The sequence below is a fragment of the Armigeres subalbatus genome, chromosome 2 (assembly GCF_024139115.2).
Source record: "Armigeres subalbatus isolate Guangzhou_Male chromosome 2, GZ_Asu_2, whole genome shotgun sequence".
Classification (NCBI taxonomy): Eukaryota; Metazoa; Arthropoda; class Insecta; order Diptera; family Culicidae; genus Armigeres; species Armigeres subalbatus.
The window spans coordinates 316,368,226-316,384,241 of record NC_085140.1 but is presented as its reverse complement, the minus strand read 5'-3'; the positions used below and the strand labels follow the sequence as shown (position 1 = coordinate 316,384,241).

The 16,016-nt window shown below is 41.5% G+C and overlaps 1 protein-coding gene across 3 annotated transcripts in view; it reads right to left on the bottom strand.

Moving 5' to 3' along the window:
- LOC134212637 (netrin receptor unc-5-like) overlaps nucleotides 1-16,016 on the bottom strand; it is a 909,680-nt gene that overhangs the window by 462,099 nt on the left and 431,565 nt on the right. For all 3 annotated transcript variants that reach the window (XM_062690661.1, XM_062690659.1, XM_062690660.1), the window contains 2 exons: nucleotides 3,047-3,678; nucleotides 1,553-2,257 (listed from right to left, as the gene is read on the bottom strand). The gene's annotated coding sequence lies outside the window, so the exon portion shown is untranslated. The remainder of the gene's footprint in view (nucleotides 1-1,552; nucleotides 2,258-3,046; nucleotides 3,679-16,016) is intronic.

Below are 16,016 nucleotides of genomic sequence, written 5' to 3'. Positions count from 1 at the left end.
AATAATTCCATTTTCACATTTTCTAAGTGAGGATCGCCAATACTACATGTGCTTCCATGAACATTGATAATTGGTCCAGTAAATTATCTTTTAAAAAAATATTTTTTCCAAATTGTTGATCTTTCGACCACTCTGGATCGAAATTGGAGAAAATTGAAAAGTGAGTTTATTTATTTTTGAAAAAGAATTATTCTACCGAATTTTGCGAACATCAGAGATATGGTATATGTGTTTCCCATGGAATAGCTGATTTTTCAAAAGTGGAGGAACATGTACAAATGAAATACCATGGATTTGATGAACCTGCATGTATACTTTCAGATTACGATTGAAATTTTCGCTAATATTTGCTACTAGCTGCAGTAGAATGCTCAGAAAAATATCACTCTTTCATGAAAAAAAAAAACGCTTATAATATGCTTGAAAATGAAGCTATCAATCATCTTATGTAACCAAAAGATGCGCCATCCAAAGACCGTGAAGCGATGCTAAGACAGTTTTTGAAAATATTCTGAATTGATGAAAGTGGACGCTAAAAACTATTTTTTTCGGGACCACCCTATCTAAATTTAGCAATTTTGTCATAAAACATCACCTATATGAGGTAAAATAAATGTTTATTAAGCAAAAATGCTTAGAATTAAATTCTCTACAACTTTGTCGAATTATATGAACTCCTAACTCAAAAGGGTAAAAAAATACATTTCCAAAAAAATTTCACCTAAGGGCCACCCTAATGACCTTCTACACCAAAAATAGATCTCTTCTTGTAGATCATTTCTTCTGAAGACGTCAAAACTCTAGCATTGATGGTTTTTGAGTTATCGATTTATGTCGTGAAATTTGACGAATCCGACCATTGTGCCATGGTGTGTATCAATGAAGCCGTTGCCACCAGAGGCCGATAGCAACTGAAATTCTCGGCCAATCACGACTAGCAACTACGAAGTGAACAATCAATCAAACTAAACTAATCTAAGTTAAGGGCTTTTTGGACTATATTTCTATAATGTGACAACTTTTGATTTTGAACTACAAGCTCAGTAGATACATTTTTGATAGTTTTCAGACAAATTGGTCACGCTCGAAAGTGTTCCAGGATACTTCATGATTTCGATAGATATGTTCATTTGCCGCCTCGCAGCTTAGTGTTCATTTAGCAATTCTACAGTTATTTATTGCGAGGTTTCTAGACCAAGTAACTTGTTTTTTGCAATCTTATACACCCCCGGAAATAGTTATGCCACCATCGTTGTTTTCCATACAAAATGTTTAACTTTGAGGGTTAAAGTCTCGATATACATACGACATATTTTCCTCCCAGCCTTAAATGACCTAAATTTTCAATTAATGTGAACGTTTACTGAGAAGACATGTTTTAGTTGAAAATAATTATAAAGCAACTCCAATTGTATGGAACCCCATTTAAAAGTGATTTATAGTATACACATTGTCGTCATTATTTATCATTTTACAGTTACAGAAATTGCGATTTATTTGAACCATATTCCCACAAATACATTCCGGTTGATTCACTTGACAACTAGCTCACCTCGTTCTATCTAAAATCCGTCCAATCTCCAGCGGCGTTGATTCAGTTCTTCCAATTACTTTCTTTTTCAACGATTAGCTCGACATTTAATGTCGACAGCAAATAAATTCACCGAACGTCACACACTTCCACTTGTTTTGCGCGCTGTTTTCTAATTAAGATTTTTTCAATAAATTTTTAATTACACTCACTCTTCGTCAAGCACCTTCCCTCCAACCATCGAGCATCTTCTGGCTTTTCCCCGTCTGCTCGGAAAAATCACCACTAGCACGGCAACGGCACTGACTTCCCACCCGATGCGATTGGTGGGTTGGTTCTTCTTTTGTTTCAATACCCGGCTCCGATCAGCTTCACAAGCATCGATGAAATCGAGAGGAAAAACCCTTTTCCCACACTCACATTTGCCACTTGGGCTGACGACTGGCTTACAACACTTTCTGAACGACTTGGCCGGGAAATTGACCCGCCTAGCATCGGAGGAAACACATTATCCATCAGTAGTGGGAAACACTGCTTTCAACCTTAACTTGGTTGGGTTGGTTGGTTGGTAGGATGGTCGGTCGATCGGTCGGTTGGGACCTGTACACAACGGAGACCACTTTTCTTCCCGATTCACTATTTATTCCGGGCAACGTGGATGGCAATTTTTCTTCTGGTAGCTCTTCCCCTCGAGCTGACGTATGTGTGTGACAAAAAAAACTAACACTAGATTGCAGAAAAGAACAGAAATCGTGAACTTCAAAGTACGAATTGAAAATTGTGGTCCAATTTCAAATTTTTGAAACGAAAAATCAATTTTTGAGGCATAATTTATAGATTATTGAGAAGAGAGAAGAAGACATGTTTAATTCATGAGTTTCAATGTAATTCACATTCATTTTTGATCACAAATTTCAGTTTAATCATATCATATCGAATCAGCTTGACTGAGCTGATTAAGCGAAAAACGTACTTTTAAAGAAACTTCTTGTGTACATATATGAAGGATTTTCTGCATCTTTTATTAACAACTTTTATGTATGAAATGTATCTCGCTCGACAATGCATGTTAACGTATTAGCTCCAACGACACTAATTGCCAAAATTATTTTTACATATTATTCTGGATTTGTGTTGCAACTTGCAAACTTATGAATTCAAATATTCAGCAGCGTGGCGCATGTGTAGCTTTTATTCGGATTTGACAGTTTCAGGAAATTGCCATCTGGTTCATGATTTACCCAGGAGTAAACAATGGATACCGTTAGTTATTGTGCAAAAAAATAATAACAATAGAAAATGCCAACATTACGTTACCACGAGGGTATACAAACAGCAGAAATTATGCTTGATTTGCATTATTTGAATCAAAATAATCGTCGTGAAATAACATTGAGGTAATACTTGATGTTGTTAGTATGTAATAAATAATTTAAACTTGCTTCTCAAAAATTGATTTACTGTTCATCTGAAATCAACACAATTATTCAACTTCGAATGTAACCATCTTCTTACTGGATTCAAGAACGCTGTAAATTAGTGTAACCGGCGGATTTTCACTTCACATCCATATTCGCGCTTGATTCGCTTTCACACAAATTGAAACAGCACTCTTATAAATTTTCTACCGACGTCCTTCCACTCCAAAGAGATCGAGCGAGCGCGCGAGGAGACGCGGCACTTCCGTTCGTCGTTTGTGTCGTTGTTCGGAAAAATATCCCTCTGGGTACGACGACGACGGCGGCACACACTATAGACGTCGCAGTCGTCCTCCAAAGTCGAGTAACATATTACACTCTCTCACACTATTCGTTTTCGCCTTTTTCCGGCGTTTCTGTTGCCACTACTGCTGCTATGCTATACGACGCTCGTTACAGCACCGTCATATTCGGCGACGACGAAAGCGACGGCAAAACGGGACGAACGACGACGACCGGTTGCATTGCATCCGCGACGATGACTGAACTCCGCCGGACGGAGAGCCGATGGTGCTGGGTCGGCTGGCTGCTCCGCTCGTACGCTCGCTCACACGCTGCTATGTGGCTCGGTTGGGTGAGAAGAAGAGCGGAGGCCGGCGATGAAGCTGTTAGAAGCTGAAGCAGCAGCGGCGGCCCGAGGGTGAGATCCTATTGGACCAGGTGATATACCTGCAATTGGAAAATTAAATTAACCATTGTTAGAGGATTCTTGCTTCGGTGTAGGATTCGTTCTATTTTTTGCTAGATTGTGCAACTGAATCGCATTTCCGTTGTCAAATTGAAAACTACAACTGCAACTGTTAGGATAGGTTAGAGCAGGGCTAGGGGTTAGCTAGGCTTGGTGAAAAATACCAAGTCAAGAGGTTTCAAGCGGTCACTTATGATGGCGCATGCAGATTTTCCTACATATAATCAACTATTTTTTACATTAATTCCTATAATATCAAATAATTATTTATAATCTAAGATAATATCTTGGCATACACCAATCAGAGAAGTAAAAAAAATCCAACCCGAAAAATCTCCGCGACCGGGTCATCGGGATGCGAATCCGCTACCTGAAGATTGGTAATTAAGTTCCTATACTTATAAGGCTATTTAAAGTCCGCTGGATTTTTTTTCTATATATAAATGTTGGCTCTTTATACAAATATTGTATGAAAAGAAGGCAGAATTGTAATTGTTTTTATTCCTTTGTTATCGAGATTTTCAGCCCGGAGCAGAATTGTAATTTATTGTACTAAAATGTTGCAATTTGGAACGCGCCAACATTTTTAAAAATATGTAAGGTTCTTATACAGCATTTCAAATTTTATAAATTATATTTTCTTAATGAAACAACGAACTCATATCTATGAAGTTTAATTTTTTCAAATTTCTGCGAAAGTTCATTTTATAAATCTGTTGGCCCTGGAAAACTAAAAATTGAAATTATCAAGTGTTGCAATTATCAGTGAATAAAAAAAAATTAAGAATCGCTCTGAAATTGTAAGCAAAACAAATGAAGAGAGAAATATCTCTCCATGTTTTTGCTTTTTATATTTTCTTTCTTCCAAAATCCACATGGCTTGCCTAGGATTAGAATCGTCGGCTTACTCTCACGCTCAACCAGCAGTCTCTCGAGCACAGCTGACAGCATCGAACGTTTTACGATTTGTGGGAACAGAAATCTCGCTTAACTTTTCAAAAGGTCCTAAGTAACATTTTTTTCGTGAATTAATTTGAATAGCGCAATCAACAGATCAATATGAAAGCTTTTAATTGCAGTACTCAAATTAAATCATGAAAAAAATGTTACTTAGGTCCTTTTGAAAAGTTAAGCGAGAAATGTATTCCTCATGAGCCATATAGACAACCCAAACATAGTCGCGGCTTATGACGCTCAAGTAGTGATCGAATGCTTTCATTTTAGCTAAGTAGGGAACCGGCAGCTATTCCCGTCAGAATGTATCCTACAATGTAAATTCTCTATCAATAAGTACGGATACTTACGGTGAAATTTTGGTGAGTAAAATTACCTTAGCCTTAAAATTATCTCTCATTGGTAACTCGTTGGATCACTTTTATGTTCGAAATTAAACATGAATTGTAACTTTAAATTTATGTCATGCACATATTAAAAACGCAATAAGGAACAATTTTTCTTGAGGTTCTGTAGACAATTTGTACAAGAAAATTGCAACAAACTAACTAATTTCACCGCTTTCAAGAATATGGCCTTTCGCAGCATCTACTTCTAACACAGCTTTCCGTATCGTTATACCTGGAGATCACCACTGCAGTAGACTCACAAATCGACCAGGTTCTGATTGATGGACGGCACCTCTTCGATATTATCGACTACATGATATATCGTGGCCCTAACATCGACTCTGACCACTAATATGGTGAGGATGAGAGCATCTTGACTGACGCACGTGTCAAAAGGACAAGCAGCACTTCGAAGATAGCGAAGAAGTTGCACAGGCAGTGAGAGTCAAGGCAGCGGAGCAGACGACTTCATCGGTTCCGCGGACGATGGTATCCAACCGGTCCTCATCTGTAGGGAAATTAAGAATGCCTACCAACTGCTCGCATGGGGGGTGGGGGGTCGGTCTTTATGTGGTAATACGAGGGATCGACACTAGTGGTACGATTTTCACGAGTTCATCCTAGGGTGGTCTAACCGGTAGTACCGAAACCGGTAATACAGGTATTACCGGCCAATTTTGGGTACCGAAAATACCGGTATTAGAGACGGAAAATACCGGTATTTTCGGTATTTCAAATTTTGCTGTCAGTATAAACAATCTCGAATAATTTTCACCTACTTATATCAGCTCAACTGTCTGTAATCGCATATCTGTCCTATATAAACAGGAAATCCAGCATAGATGGGACAACTATTCGGTTTTAAGCAGTAAAGACTCATCGAGCAAAAAATACAACAATTAAATGCGCGCATGAGTAATTTTGCCCAGGTAAGCATCATTGAGGACGTTTACGCTACAACAAAAATCGATCAACATCGTCATTAATCATACATGTTGCTCCATTCTCTTAGCTATCTGTAAAACTGTGAATGACTTTTTCTTCAATGTTGATATCGTTGATATCGCCGAGAATTTTACCGCAATGTATGAAATTGTGCTGTTCAAGCTGTTGTGGAACTACTGCTCTGTGAGTTCTGCATTCTATATGAAGCCAACGTGGCGTTCCAATTTACGTTGGAACAATTATCAAAACAAGATACAGAAATTTCCGCCACTATTTCGATGCTTTTAAGGATATACGGATATACTGCGTGGGCATCGGCCCTTAGAGCAACTGAAGCAACGTGGTGTCGGCACTGCAAACGCTCGCATCTCGAGGCAGCGTTGCCGGAAGAGAGTGAGTGTGATGGGGACTTATGTAGGACGAAGTCGGCGTAACGATTGGTTCGACGAAGAGTGCAGACAGATTCTGGGGGAGAAGATCGCAGCGCGGGATGCAGCAAGAGACCCGGCAGAGCGTGGAATGCTACAAACGGAAACGGATATAGCGGACGTGGCTCCTTTAGGAGAATAAACGGAGTGTGCGGAGATGGAACAGCTGTGCCATTATCAAGAAACAAGCAAGTTCTATCAGAAGCTCAACGTATTCCGCAAAGGCTTGGTCCGTGTGCCGAGATGTGCAGGGATAAGGATGAGAGCATCTTTGTTTACGAAAGTGTGGTGATCGAAAGGAGGACGCAGCACTTCAACCAACCAACCAGCTCAAGAACTATAAAGCAGAGCTGGCAAGGTTGATGTCAGAGCTGAACTGGTGTGCAAAATTATGTAAAACATTTTGGCGAACACTCCAGTTGCTTAGAATCTCGCAATGGACTACGACAAGGTGGTAGAATTTCTCGCCCGTTGTTCAATATTGCGCTAGGAGGACTGTACATGCTAGTGGGCGGAGCCGAGCAAGCCAGGGCCCGTTTAGGAAGCAGTGTCACGATAGACGAGGATATCTTCGAGGTGATCGAGGAATTCGTCTACATTGGATCCTTGTTCGTGAATTACGAAGGCGCATCAGCTGTAGAAGTCTGGCCTACCACGGGCTTCAGAAAACTGACAACAAATTGTACAAATAGTTATTTAAAATTGGCGAAAACTATATTCATTCATTTTCAATATTCATTTCCAAGAATTATTTAAATAGGTTCAATAAGCGCATCTTCGCGACGTCTGGGAGGTTTTTGAGTAAATTGAATGTGATTCTTTCCATCCCTGGAGCAGAATTGTTACATGATAGAGTGCGAGTGAGAATTTTGAGAATCTTGAAAGGAGGCTTCCGAGCCTCTTGAAAGGAGGCTTCCGAGCCTCTTGAAAGGAGGCTTCCGAGCCTCTTGAAAGGAGGCTTCCGAGCCTCTTGAAAGGAGGCTTCCGGGCCTCTTGAAAGGAGGCTTCCGAGCCTCTTGAAAGGAGGCTTCCGAGCCTCTTGAAAGCAGGCTTCCGAGCCTTTTGAAAGGAGGCTTCCGAGCCTCTGGAAAGGAGGCTTCCGGGCCGCTTGAAAGGAGGCTTCCGGGCCTCTTGAAAGGAGGCTTCTGGGCCTCTTGAAAGGAGGCTTCCGGGCCTCTTGAAAGGAGGCGTCCGGGCCTCTTGAAAGGAAGCTTCCGGGCCTCTTGAAAGGAGGCTGGGGCCTCTTGAAAGGAGGCTTCGGGCCTCTTGAAGGAGGCTTCCGGGCCTCTTGAAAGGAGGCTTCGGGCCTCTTGAAAGGAGGCTTCCGGGCCTCTTGAAAGGGGGCTCTGGGCCTCTTGAAAGGAGGCTTCCAGGCCTCTTGAAAGGAGGCTTCCGGGCCTCTTGAAAGGAGGCTTCCGGGCCTCTTGAAAGGAGGCTTCCAAGCCTCTTGAAAGGAGGCTTCAAAGCCTCTTGAAAGAAGGCTACTGAGCCTCTTGAAAGGAGGCTTCCGAGCCTCTTGAAAGAGGCCTGAGCCTCTTGAAAGGAGGCTTCCAGGCCTCTTGAAAGGAGGCTCAGGCCTCTTGAAAGGAGGCTTCCGTGCCTCTTGAAAGGAGGCTCTGAGGCCTCTTGAAAGGAGGCTGAGCCTCTTGAAAGGAGGCCTGAGGCCTCTTGAAAGGAGGCTGAGCCTCTTGAAAGGAGGCTCTGAGCCTCTTGAAGGAGGCTTCTGGGCCTCTTGAAAGGAGGCTTCTGAGCCTCTTGAAAGGAGGCTTCTGAGCCTCTTGGAAAGGAGGCTTCTGAGCTCTCTTGAAAGGAGGCTTCTGAGCCTCTGAAAGGAGGCTTCTGAGCTCTTGAAAGGAGGCTTCTGAGCTCTTGAAAGGAGGCTTCTGAGCCTCTTGAAAGGAGGCTTCTGAGCCTCTTGAAAGGAGGCTTCCGAGCCTCTTGAAAGGAGGCCTGAGCCTCTTGAAAGGAGGCTTCTGAGCCTCTTGAAAGGAGGCCTGAGCCTCTTGAAAGGAGGCTTCTGGGCCTCTTGAAAGGAGGCTTCCAGGCCTCTTGAAAGGAGGCCTGGGGCCTCTTGAAAGGAGGCTTCTGAGCCTCTTGAAGGAGGCTTGAGCCTCTTGAAAGGAGGCTTCTGAGCCTCTTGAAAGGAGGCTTGAGGCCTCTTGAAAGGAGGCTTGAGCCTCTTGAAAGGAGGCTTGAGCCTCTTGAAGGAGGCTTCCAGGCCTCTTGAAGAAGGCTTCCAAGCCTCTTGAAGGAAAAGGAGGCCTGAGCCTCTTGAAAGGAGGCTTGAGGCCTCTTGAAAGGAGGCTCTGAGGCCTCTTGAAAGGAGGCTGAGCCTCTTGAAGGAGGCTTCCGAGCCTCTTGAAAGGAGGCCTGAGCCTCTTGAAAGGAGGCTTCCTGAGCCTCTTGAAAGGAGGCTTCCGGGCCTCTTGAAAGGGAGGCTTCCGAGTCTCTTGGAAGGAGGCTCTCCGAGCCTCTTGAAAGGAGGCTTCTGAGCCTCTTGAAAGGAGGCTTCCGAGCCTCTTGAAAGGAGGCTTCCGAACCTCTTGAAAGGAGGCTTCCGAGCCTCTTGAAAGGAGGCTTCCGAGCCTCTTGAAAGGAGGCTTCCAAGCCTCTTGAAAGGAGGCTTCCGAGCCTCTTGTAAGGAGGCTTCCGAGCCTCTTGAAAGGAGGCTTCCGAGCCTCTTGAAAGGAGGCTTCCGAGCCTCTTAAAAGGAGGCTTCCGAGCCTCATGAAAGGAGGCTTCCGAGCCTCTTTAAAGGAGGCTTCCGAGCCTGTTGAAAAGAGGATTTCTATCCTCTTGAAAGAAGGCTTTCGATCCGCTTGACAGGAGGCTTCCAAGGCTTATTGAAAGAAGGTTTCCAAGCCTCTTGAATGGAAGCTTCCAATCTTTTAGAAAGGAAGTTTCTGAGTCTCTTGTAAGGAGACTTCCGAATTTCCTGCTTTCAGGAGAGCAGGCTTCTGAGCATTTTAAAAGGAGGAATTCAAGCCTCTCGAAAGGAAACCTTAAATCCTCTTGAAAGGAGGCTTTCGATCCTCTTGACAAAAGGCTTCTAAACCTCTTGAAAGGATGCTTTCAAGCCTCGAGTGGTGAGCGCCATGCATATTATGTACAATACAAAGTTTTAGAATAAAAAATTAAACAGTCAAATAAATGAATTTCCGCTTACTTCGAACTGCTACAAATTGATAAATCTTTGACCGCTATCCGCAAACTCAGCTCCAACATGCTAAGGACCATGAAAACCCCTGACAATAGTTCTGAGGACTACAGCAATCGCACACCGTTGTGTCCGTCGCATCGTCGTAGACGGCAGCAAGAGTAGTAAATTGGAAAAACCAACAATCACGGTTCACGTTTTGGTTCTGTGTGTCGCTTAGCTGGTGCTTTCCGCTTCCAGTTCAATTTTTTTGTCTACATTCTCCAGTCCAAATGGAGTGCCAACATCGCAATCACACGCCGTATACCAAGATGGGATGTGGGATTTGGTGACTTACTTATGGGGTCCCGCCTGCCTCGCCTGGAGGTTGCAACTTTGCAACAAGCAACCAACTGCTGCGGGACAATGCAATCAAGTTGATCGAATTGATGCGGCGCGGTGTGGTGGCCCTGCGATTGAGGTGGGAAGTAGCGAATACAGTGAGGTACGGATTAAGTAAGTGACTTTTATTGATGGTGGCTATTTGGCTGCCTCCTCCTATCCGGGTGCTATTTTGGGAGATTTATGACCGGTGTTATTTTGCTACTCTGGGAATGGAAAACTATTTCGGTTAAGTGGAGTACATTGTTTTATTGAGAGGATATTGACAATGAATGCGGTCAACATGTCCTAGTGATTGGATATAAATTTCGAATGTTCGAAAACCGGAATTGCATAATTTGATGGATAAGTCGTTCATGCTTTTCATTGATCTCACCGATTCAACAATGAAACCACTTCATTCGGGAAATCATCCCATTGATATAAGTATCTCAATCTTATTTCGATTTACTGAAAGTCCATCGTAATCTATCTATCATCATCAATATTGGTGGTGATGAAGAATCTTATATTCCAGTTACATCCTACTCTTATCTTCTTTATATTTTATTTCGGTATATGTTCGATCCAGATTGATTTTCTTTGGAAAAATCTTTCCACTTCACTTCTGAAATCTCGATACTCTTCAACGACAGCTAAATAAAAGTCGCATTTGAAACAACAAAAATTTCACCTGAAGATAAATATAAACGTCAACATATATAAAGATGAATAAAAGTAGAAGAGATAAAAGAAGAAAACAAGTCAATAACAGGGAGAGCTTATTTCCAATTACTTATACTATACGATATGCCTTCGGAAATTGTAAATTCCAACTTGAATTCCGTTAAAAGGGAAGTATCTACCATGTTATGGAACCTTTAAAATAAATTCGCTCTAAAATGTCCCACTTTTAGCACAACGTCGTTTATCGTGCTGGTGCGTAACCTTCACCGAGGAGGATTATAAATGTCATCAATCACCATGGATTCCGCCTCACACCTACTCCCTCACTGGCATTGGCATTGAGGAGTGGGTATATGGGTGGCACTTTTAACCTACACCGGAAGGTCCACGAGGAGCATCACCGTTGTCAAACCATTCCGGACGGAAAATTGCTCCAAAACCGATGCGAAGACGAAAAATGGTAATGGAGACCATTTTCCGGGGAAAGCTCCCATGCAAATTCGGAATTGCGGAAAAGCACCCGGAAGGCAGCCAACCATTATTCCCAGCAATAATCGAATATCGTTTTATTTCCTCTCTGTGGAGAAGGTGGGGGGGATACGAATTCCTCACAATGATGGAGTCTGTTTTTCGATTTTGTAGAACTCGAGGGAGTGAGACTCGAAACGACTCACTTGGTTTGAAGCGACATTTTATTATATGTATACATAATACACGTCTTTGCCAGCTAGTCGTCGGCGCTGAAGAAGAAAGCATACAAACAACTCCGAAATGGGAAAAAAATGTTTCCTCACAGTAAGAGAATTTGCGGTATTCGATCCCCGGCTGCCAAGGGGGCCTTGGAATGGCACCGCCTGTTGTGTTGTGACCTTCCGTTCAGTGGGGAATTCTTGATCTGAGATTCACCTTGGCAACGGGAAAGTCGATTGATTGGCATCCACCCAAGCGGTGGGATATTGTAGTCCGGAAGAAAGTGGAACATTAAGGTGAGCAGACCTTCCCTAATTCGGTCAAATAATTTACAGAAATGCTATACCTCGGAGGAACATATGCCGACCTCCGAAATTCCACTTCCATCTGTGGGTAATCGATTTTTAACCCCACCTTTACCAGCAGGCACTATGCGGATCTAAATGATCGGCAATCGAAAATAATTCGAATTTCGAGTGATGTTAGAAACATATCTAGGATTGCAAAATTGAGGAATTTCTATTTGGATAATTTTTGTCCACCTGCATGGCACGTTGATTCCCCACAGTGATGATGTCCGCCTACACGCAATCATGTTATCGCATGCATTGAATCGCTGCTCCGTGCCCAGAGCCAGAGACCGTGTAATCCGATACTAACCATATTTACTTGGATTTTTGAGCTGACGACGACAACGATGTCGACCGACAACGAAGCATAATGCGGGCACTTTGCGTGGCGGCGACGTGGTTCCGACGACGAGAAGGGATTGCTCGAAATGATTCTGTTTATTTGCTTATGGGTTGTTGTACGGCCGCCCGGCGTTTCTTTTCTTGAGATGTCGTTCAATTTAAGATGCGGAGAGTGGGAGGAAAGAGTCGGGCTTCTATGCAGTAAGGAGGTAATGGGTATGGAAGCCAGCCAGCGGCAGCAGAGCGACCGGTGGTGGTAACCTGATCTCCAATTTTCAACATTTATTTAGAATGGATTTCCTTTTTTATGATGGAAAATGATCTGAAGAATTGCTTGAATCAGCAGCTTTAGAAATCTCGAACGTTGTCATACGAAACGTGAGTTTTTGTGAGCTGTTTTTTTATGATTAAGGAAAACGTACTCTTGGCATTATTTTTGCTTCCAGGCCGTGTAATATAACGAATCTATTGTTGATCAGAACATCACCGTGTATTGATCCAAACAACGATTATTACTTGTAAGAGTCGGCCTCAAATTTCGGTAATCTTGTTCACGGATTGTTTCATTACAAAAGAGAAAACAGTCCACTAATATGTATTTATGTATATGGCCAGCCAGAGTCGTGTAATTAGGGCGCTGGGGATGCCATCTGTAACCTATTCGGTACGGATGGAGTTTCTTAAAATGTTGACGACCAGACTCCGTAACTGCAAACTCGCCTTCCAGTATGGTCGAATTTCGTGAGATGTTCGAGCTTTTCCCGAGTGTTAGGAGTCCTCACCTTCACAGATTTCCTTATAGTTTTTTTCAAGCTTATGCCAGTAAGTGAATTCTGCTTTGTGCAGGTGAGAAAATAAATTAGAAAGCAAAAACTTTAGTGCGCGTTTGCTCGTGTATTGAATGCAGAACGATCGTGTGGTCAAAGAAGAGTTTGGTTCTGCGCTGTGTGGGTGATTAAATTAATTAGACAGTAAAGCCTCCAGTTCGCATTTGTCCGTGTTTTATACTGGCCGTGGAACGATCGCGCGATCATAGAAATGCTTAGTTCTGTTTTGTGCGGGTAGTGTGTAAATTACTTTGACATAACTTCATACAAAATAATGATTCAGTCGCTTACCAGCCCCATCGAAGGAAAGTTGTTACCTCTAATACGTTTTTCAAATCAATAACTTTCACATAATGTATTTACATATTCACCTCGGAGTTTTTCAGATTTTCTTTTTATTTTTCGACAAATTCAATAACAACAAAGCTCCATGCAAATCGTAAATGATAGCCAATCCAATATGACCCCCCTAAACTGTATTGACTTTTCTTAGGCTCGATGCTCATGTAGCGTCTTTTCGACGACACCTTGCACGCTACGTCAGAATAATGCAAAAATGCATCGGCACGGTGACACTGCGTTATCGCTTCTTCCTGATGCACACCTGCGTGTCTTATTTGAAAAGACGCTCCTTGGGCTTCGAGTTTAAGAAAATATCAGCAGAGGTAAATTTTCACTACATTTTTGGGTCAAACGGGCTATCATTTAAGATTTGATTGAAGATTGCAATAAAAATACTCAAAAATATTTGAAACAATGTTTTAGATTCCTCGATTTAACTTTTTGTTCAACCACGGGATGGGTTGTTTGGCCCAAAAGTCAATTGACCACTAAGCCCATAGATGCTTGGCCAAATATGTCATTTTGGCAAACAGGTTTGGCCGAAACACATCTGACCGAAAATGTCTTTCAGCTGAACAGGTTATTTGGCCAAAATGGTCGTTTGGCAGAACAGCTTAAAATTAAAAACTAGCTCATATATTAGCGAAAGAGAGCGTGAACAAAGAGAGCTTCTATTTTGCACATACGACCTATTCTCAACACAATCTACATTTGTCTGAACGGTTCATATGATCGTAAATTGGTCGTGGTGGTCACTTTTGCTCCGGAGGCGGCGCGCCGTTGACTGTTATCGGCGGTAACGGCGGGTGGCGTGAACCGGCGTGGATGAAAAAATCAATGTTTGAAAAAAATAATTTTAACGGATTAATTAATGTATTCACGTGTTTTTATTCATACGGTAGCAATCGCCCTAAAAAAAGTCGACTTCAGTAGATTAAAATTGCAATATTCTACGTTTGCCGATCATCAAACAGCACATTCAAAATAGTCAATTGCCGGCGACACTAATCGATACCTGATTACAAAATTTTATTTAAATTAACACTATTTTGTTAATCTCTGATTTTGATGAATCAAATTTTAACAATTTAAATTTTCGTGACCCCTGAGCCGTGTTGAGAACTAGATTTCGCTGTTATAGAACTAATTTGTTAATAACTTTTTCAAAAGTTATTTCCAATTCAGGATTTTTATAGGGTATCCAATCATGGTTTGAACTAGTGAAAAGCGTATCATGGTTTGACTGATTTTGAAATCAGTAGAAATTACCATCTCATTGGCAGGAAATGAACCCAACACAGTATGAATGGCATATTTAGGTTTAATGGAAGTTATGGAGTTTATTTAAACTTTCGTACTTATTGTTTAAGTAATAAAATGGAGCGATTTAAAAACGTCCTGAATTTGCGCTAAATCCCCCCACCAGTGGCATAATTTCAAAAACCTCGTGAAGGACGCATTTTATGACACAGGAGTGAGTTCAATATATCAAAAGAAAGTGATTTTTATCTGTAATCGATTAACATCATCATTCAATTGAGAAAGAGTTTTAAATAGTTGTAATAGTAATATTTATACAAGGTAAAAACTGATCATGGTTTGAACTAAATTGTATCGTGGTTTAAACTTGTGAATGCAGTCATTCTGCTGCTGTCCGCTAGGAGCGCTGCATGCACCTAGCTGGAGTATTTTGTTTACATTTCCAATATGAAAAAATCTCAATTTTCATATCGATAATTTAGACGATTTTCACTCGTTTCGAGTTACTAATCTAATGCGAGAAGATGAATAGTAAAACAAATTTGCTTTTCTATAGATTTCCTCAGCGATTCATGCATGTAATTAGTATTATATTTAGGAGCTGCTGCAACAGTTCAAACCATGGTACGAATCAAAGTTATGTAATTATTAAGTTTTGTCAATGAAACTAAGCATAAATATATGCACCCAGTATGTTTTTAAAAAGATATTAAACTAAGCTTTTATATAAACTAGAAATCGCAGTTGTAAGTTGTAACACGTCTCTTTAATGAAATAAATCGACTTTGTTTTGACGGCTCGTCTGAATTCCGCTACACTTCTGTCGTTTTACTTCTCAATACCTATATCTAAATTTCAGAAAAAATCGAACTACTAAGTTACATTATCAATTGGGAAATTGGGCCCTAAAAGAACTTTCTAACGGACTTTGGGAGGGAATTCCTAAAGTAATGTCGAAAAGAGTTTATGAAGGCATTTCCGCCAAATTTTTGGAGGAATTTCCGGAAGAACTCCCGAAGAAAAATGAATGGGAAACTTTTAAGAAAATTTCTAAGAAAATCTTCACAGAAATTTTCAAAGGAATCCTTACAGAATTTCCGAATGCATCTAATGCATACAATTTCTAAAAGAGTTTTGAATGAATTTATGAAGACATATCGAAAAAAAATCAAAAGAAATGGAGAATGTTGTAAAGAAATTCTTGAGGGAAATGTCCAAGAATATCTTCCTAAAGTTACCTGATCATATACCTATGATAGTCGTACACTCCGTGTTGTCCGGAGCAGAACAGAACATAATTTCCTATTCCAGGTCTCTAATTCTTGGGCCGTCATTCGCCAGTCTCCCTCCACGCCGCCCGCACGCGCATTTTCTTCAATTGCACACAGCCCCATTACCCCGGAGCCGACGTCCTCTTCCAGGTTCTCTGCTAAACATGACTTTTGCTTGTCTCTCTTCCGGCATACGCACTACATGTCCAGCCCACTGTAATCTGCCGTATTTTTCCGTTTGCATTTTTGTACACTTGTTACAGCTCGTGAATCATTTATTAGTCTACGCCATTTACCATTTTCTACCACGCCGCCAA